This window comes from Salvelinus sp. IW2-2015, unplaced genomic scaffold (assembly GCF_002910315.2).
Source record: "Salvelinus sp. IW2-2015 unplaced genomic scaffold, ASM291031v2 Un_scaffold2244, whole genome shotgun sequence".
NCBI lineage: Eukaryota > Metazoa > Chordata > Actinopteri > Salmoniformes > Salmonidae > Salvelinus > Salvelinus sp. IW2-2015.
In genome coordinates this window covers 108,574-114,928 of record NW_019943573.1, presented here as the reverse complement: position 1 = coordinate 114,928, position 6,355 = coordinate 108,574, and the positions used below count along the sequence as shown (strand labels likewise).

The following is a 6,355-nucleotide window of genomic DNA, read 5'->3' as shown; positions in this document are numbered from 1 at the left end:
GGTGTTGGGGCTGTGTCCTCCTCCTACTGCAGGGTGTTGGGCTGTGTCCTCCCTCCTACTGCAGGGTGTTGGGCTGTGTCCTCCTCCTACTGCAGGTGTTGGGGCTGTGTCCTCCCTCCTACTGCAGGGTGTTGGGGCTGTGTCCTCCTCCTACTGCAGGGTGTTGGGGCTGTGTCCTCCCTCCTACTGCAGGGTGTTGGGGCTGTGTCCTCTAATCTGCTTCGATGTGTTTAATGGTACCATCCCACACCTGTCATTTTACCCAACCCTTAATCACCTCTGTCACTCTCTCTCTCTCTCTCTCCTCCACCCTCCCTCCACCCCCCTGTCCTCTCACCATCAGACCATCACCCTGGCACTGCACCCATTCTCCAGCTTGCTGCCGCCACCTTCCCAAACCCTGATGCCCCCATCCATGAAACCAGAAGTAAGTTCAGTCACTTGTAGTCCGGTCTCACCGTGGGCCCGTCCACTAGTCCAGTCTCACCGTGGGCCCGTCCACTAGTCCAGTCTCACCGTGGGCCCGTCCACTACATTAGGCTCCCTGTGTTTTGCACAGTCATGTCACATGACCTGAATTTTAACGTTTTATTTAGAGCTTTTTCATCAAACTGTCCCCTTTTTTATTTATTTTTATGGCAGATGGTCCAGCACCATCCTCAAACACAATTGCTTTTATTTTTTGGGGTGTAATACTCATTTCTGGAGAAGGCTTAAAACATACAGGATAAAATCTATGTCATGTGACATTTTTATAGTTCTAAAACACAGAGGCCTTATTCATAACTTTCTACTAACGGATTCCCTCATCCTCATGTTTATTCTGTTGTGTTTTAATCATCTATAGCGTTTACCTAATCCATCCATACTGCAGGAGTCGGCTTCTGTCCTCTTAAGTGCAACAATACTCCTTCCAGTAAAATGTATTTCATTTAATCAGTACTCTCATCGGTGACGTTGCCTTTCCTCACAGTGAGATCTACTGATCTCATCACGGGCCCGTGGCACCATTATGTTATACTCTGGTAACGGACAGTTATGGACAATGTGTACTTTTTGTTGTTGTCATAATCGTCGTATTACATTTATTTGAAGAGGGTATGTAACTTTTATTTTGAAGTGCATATATATAGTGTACCTATTATCAGTTTAAAATTTTGACATGAAAAGGGTCAAATGTGTCATTATTTTACGAGCAGAAAAGCTTCATTTCCAAAAGTTCCAAGTACTTAAACCATTTTGTTTTTGAGTTTGTCGTCACCAGAGATGTGTTGTATTGGTTAGGCCGTAGCCAACGGTTGTCACCAGAGATGTGTTGTATTGGTAGGGGCCGTAGCCAACGGTTGTCACCAGAGATGTGTTGTATTGGTTAGGCCGTAGCCAACGGTTGTCACCAGAAGATGTGTATTGGTTAGGCCGTAGCCAACGGTTGTCACCAGAGATGTGTTGTATTGGTTAGGCCGTAGCCAACGGTTGTCACCAGATGATGTGTTGTATGGTTAGGCGTAGCCAACGGTTGTCACAGAGATGTGTTGTATTGGTTAGGCCGTAGCCAACGGTTGTCACCAGAGATGTGTTGATTTGGTTAGCGCCTAGCCAACGGTTGTCACCAGAGATGTGTTGTATTGGTTAGGCCGTAGCCAACGGTCGTCACCAGAGATGTGTTGTATTGGTTAGGCCGTAGCCAACGGTTGTCACCAGAGATGTGTTGTATTGGTTAGGCCGTAGCCAACGGTCGTCACAGAGATGTGTTGTATTCATTTAAAGTGACAATTATGAAAGTTGTGGTCATTTTCATGACATTGTCACAGTTCTACTGATCAGACAGGGGTGGTTGATGTTTAACGTTTAACGATGTTTGCTTCTGAAGCTAAGCAGGGTTGGTCCTGGTCAGTCCCTGGTGGGAGACCAGGTGCTGCTGGAAGTGGTGTTGGAGGGCAGTAGGAGGCACTCTTTCCTCTGGTCTAAACAAAGATCCCAATGCCCAGGGCAGTGATTGGGGACACTGCTCTGTGTAGGTGCCGTCTTTCGGATGGGACGTTAAACGGGGGTCCTGACTCTCTGAGGTCATTAAAGATCCCAGGCATTATCGGAAGTAGGGGTGTTAACCCCGGTGTTCTGGCAAATTCCCAATCTGGCCCTCAACCATCACGGTCACCTAATAATCCCCAGTTTACAATTGGCTCATTCATCCCCTCCTCTCCCCTGTAACTATTCCCCAGGTCGTTGCTGCAAATGAGAACGTGTTCTCAGTCAACTTACCTGGTAAAATAACGGTAAAATAAAAAAATAAAAAATAACGTAGTTTGGTGTTCTCAGTTTTTCCCACTAGGTGGCAGCAAAAAGCTGTTGACATCTCTTTGGTCTGAAGACTGTAGAAATACAAGAAGGCAATGTCTGCCCCTGTAACAGTATATACTCAGACAATGTCTGCTCCTGTAACAGATATATCTCAGAACAATGTCTGCTCCCTGTAACAGATATATCTCAGAACAATGTCTGCTCCCTGAACAGATATATCTCAGAACAATGTCTGCTCCCTGTAACAGAATATCTCAGAACAATGTCTGCTCCCTGTAACAGATATATCTCAGAACCATGTCTGCTCCCTGTAACAGATATATCTCAGAACAATGTAAAGATGGTACTGATGGTGTGCTATAAAACTATATTTTATAGTTAATATATAAAATAAAATAAATGACCGGACACTGACATTGCTTATTCGGATATTTCTTCTAATTGTTTTTATTTTATTGTGTGACAATATTGTCCTTTAGATAGTATTGTGTGCTGTTAAAAAGCATGTCACATGCTCCGAATACAACAGGTGTAGTAGACCTTACAGTGAAATACTTACTTACAAGCCCTTTAACAACAAATGCCGTTTTAAAGAAAATAGAGAAATATTTACTAAATAAACTAAAGTAAAAAATAACACAATAAAATAACATAATGAGGCTATATTCAAGTGGTACCTGTACTGAGTCAAGTGCGGCTCGGTACAGGTTGTCGAGGTCATTTCTACAGGGGTCGGCGACAGGGAAGTGACTATGCATCGATAAACAGAGAGTAGCAGCATGTAAAAGCGGCGGGGGGGGGGGTCAATGTAAATAGTCAGGGTAGCCATTTGATTAGCTGTTCAGCAGTTTTATGTCTTGGGTGTAGAAGCTGTCAACGAGGCTTTTGGACCTCGACTTGGCACTTCGGTACCGCTTGCCGTGCGGTAGCAGAGAGAACAGTCTATGACTTGGGTGACTGGAGTCTTTGACAATTTTTTGGGCTTTCTCCTGACACCGTCTAGTATAAAGGTCCTGTATAGCAGGAAGCTTGGCCCCAGTGATGTACTGGACCCTCTGTAGCGCCTTGCGGTCAGATGCCGAGCAGTTGCCATACCAGGCGGTGATGCAACAGGTCAGGAGGCTCTCGATAGTGCAGCTGTTGAGGATCTGAGGACCCAAGCCATATCTTTTCAGTCTCCCGAGGGGGGAAAGGCGTTGTCGTGCTCTCTTCACGACTTTCTTAGATAGTATTGTGCTGTTAGATAGTATTGTGCTGTTAGATGGTCCCGTGTGGCTCAGTTGGTAGAGCATGGCGCTTGCAACGCCAGGGTTGTGGGTTCATTCCCCACGGGGGGACCAGGATGAATATGTATGAACTTTCCAATTTGTAAGTCGCTCTGGATAAGAGCGTCTGCTAAATGACTTAAATGTAAATGTAAATGTAGATAGTATTGTGCTGTTAGACATTTTACTGCACTGCTGGAGCTCGAAACACAACACAAGCATTTCGCTTCACCTGTTCTAACATCTGCTAATCTGTTTATGTAAATAAATAAATAAATAAATTAACCATGTAACAACAAATAAACGTTGATTTGATCAAGGCACATACCAATCCTGATCTCACTGTCGCCTGTAGGCATCATGTGATTGAGGTTCATTAAGCATTTTTCACTTTTCCGTATGAAGCGGTGCTTAAAATGTTTAGATTGACATATAGGATGGAGGGATATGCGCTAGCATGCATGACACGTTCAAGAGTGTCTTCACGGATCCCTCGGGCTTAGCTTAGCTTGTCCCGGACTGCAGTATCTCTCCCAATTTTGATACTGATGTTTTAAAGGTGCAATCTGGGCTATTTACAGGTATTTTTGTCTTTTAAAATGAATGATGAGCCTGTTGATTATATAACTGACAAAATAAAGGAAACCCCTGAGTAAACGAGGGATACAAACTATATTGAAAGCAGGTGCTTTCACACAGGTGTAGTTCCTGAGTTAATTAAGCTGTTAACATCCCATCATGCTTAGGGACATGTATAAAAATACCCAGTTGCCCCATTTTTTGGGCTAGAAGAAGAGATCTTCATGACTTTGAAAGAGGGGTCTGAAAGGAGCATAGGGTGTGTGATAGTGATGGTTTTGTCCGTGGGACAGTTGGGTTAAGGGTCATGAAATATTGTGTGGATGAAGGGTGGGTGGCGGGTTGAAGAAAGAAAACAATACTTAATAGAATACTTAACACTTATTTTTCTTAAGGGCTTGGAAGTAAGCATTTCACTGTAAGGACTACACCTGTTGGAAGTAAGCATTTCACTGTAAGGACTACACCTGTTGGAAGTAAGCATTTCACTGTAAGGTCTACACCTGTTGGAAGTAAGCATTTCACTGTAAGGTCTACACCTGTTGGAAGTAAGCATTTCACTGTAAGGTCTACACCTGTTGGAAGTAAGCATTTCACTGTAAGGTCTACACCTGTTGTATTCGGCGCTTGTCACAAATAAAATTTAGATTTGATTAAAAATAATCCATTAATCTATTATTCTTGTGCAATTTGAGGTTTTTCTTTTGTCAGCGTAAACTTTAGCGCTTAACTTTTAACACGCCAAATAGTCTACACACCAATGGCAAAAAAACGCTTTTGGGATGGTGCAGAAAAAGTTAACGTCGATCCACTGAGACAAAAAGGACAATGATGTCAAAGTTGAATTAAATAAGAGAAAAGCTGTGAAATGGAGAGTTGAACGTAAAGAGAAGGGAGGACCAGAACAGGAATGTTTAGGAAAGATTTGGTTAAGTGGTAAAAAAGAATGATAGCAGTGTTGTCTGTGCTCAGTGTTGTCTGTGCTCAGCGTTGTCTGTGCGTGATTGTGAGGCGCTATACAGTTTCGACAGTCAAAGACGGTGACTTCAAATAGGCCTATGACACGTCAAGGGGACTCTAGCCTTCTGTTCAGATGGGTTGAATGGGAGCTGAAATCTGGACACTGACTGTAGGTCTTTAACCTTTAACCTAGCCTTAATATTAACTCCTGCACAATTACTCCAGCATTTTATTTTTCACCAAAAAAAAAAGTACATTTTGACTCGGGAACAGGAGTTGAGAAATAGTATTTTATTTCTTTCAGCATCTTGAGAACACGTGAATGCGCAGTTAGGGACAGCCTGCAGAGGTGTTGTCATTACAGCCGAACTGAAATATTATCAGAAACATACTGTGTCGTTTTCACAGATTTCTATTTCCTACAACCGGTCAAACATTAGGAAATGTTGTACAGAAAATCTTTGCCATTTATAATTTTTGGGGGGGTTATTGCATTTTATCCCCGGTCCCTAAACTTATTTAATCCGCGAATGAAGGATATATTAGAGAACTTTTACAGATGTCAACTAGATTGAATGAAAGCTTGAATCGATTGCTGACATTATTCTGGTGAGCATGGGTCGATTTAGTCTTCTAGGGAAACAAGTAATGACAGAGAAGCTACATGTAATCTAATTAGAGACAAGATGTCTAACAAATAGCTTAGCAAAATGTCGGAAATTAAGCAGAAACGAATCTAAATTGGGGGGGTGGGGATCCTGCACCCCCTGTCAAAGAATCGTTCTGCCATCTCTGACTGTAGCTTGCCACGCATGTTTTATATTAGCGGGTGCAGGACACGGATTTACACTATCAGATATAGTCAGGTGGTTACGGATGGTTTATTAGCGGTCGCGGGTGAACAAACAGCTGACCCGCGCAACCGTGTGGTCTGTCACCATAACTCAACCCAATTGAACTCTTATGGAATGTTCTGGAGGGGTACCTGAGACCAGCGTTTTCCAACAAAACACCACTAAATGCTGGAATTTCTTGTGGAAGAATGGAGTCGGTATCACGCCAAATAAGAGTTCCCGACTCTTGTAGAATCTATGCCAAGATGCATCGAAGCTGTTCTGACTCGTGGTGCCCCAACACCCTATTAAGACACACTATTTACCTGTATATTAAAATGCTCAACAGCAGTTACCTGTATATTAAAATGCTCAACAGCAGTTACCTGTATATTAAAATGCTCAACAGCAGTTACC

At 43.1% G+C, this 6,355-nt stretch overlaps 1 pseudogene; it reads left to right on the top strand.

Annotated features, from left to right (window-relative positions):
- The first annotated feature begins 282 nt into the window (after positions 1-282).
- The window catches only part of LOC139025086 (tyrosine-protein kinase RYK-like), a 65,190-nt pseudogene continuing 59,117 nt past the window's right edge, over positions 283-6,355 (top strand).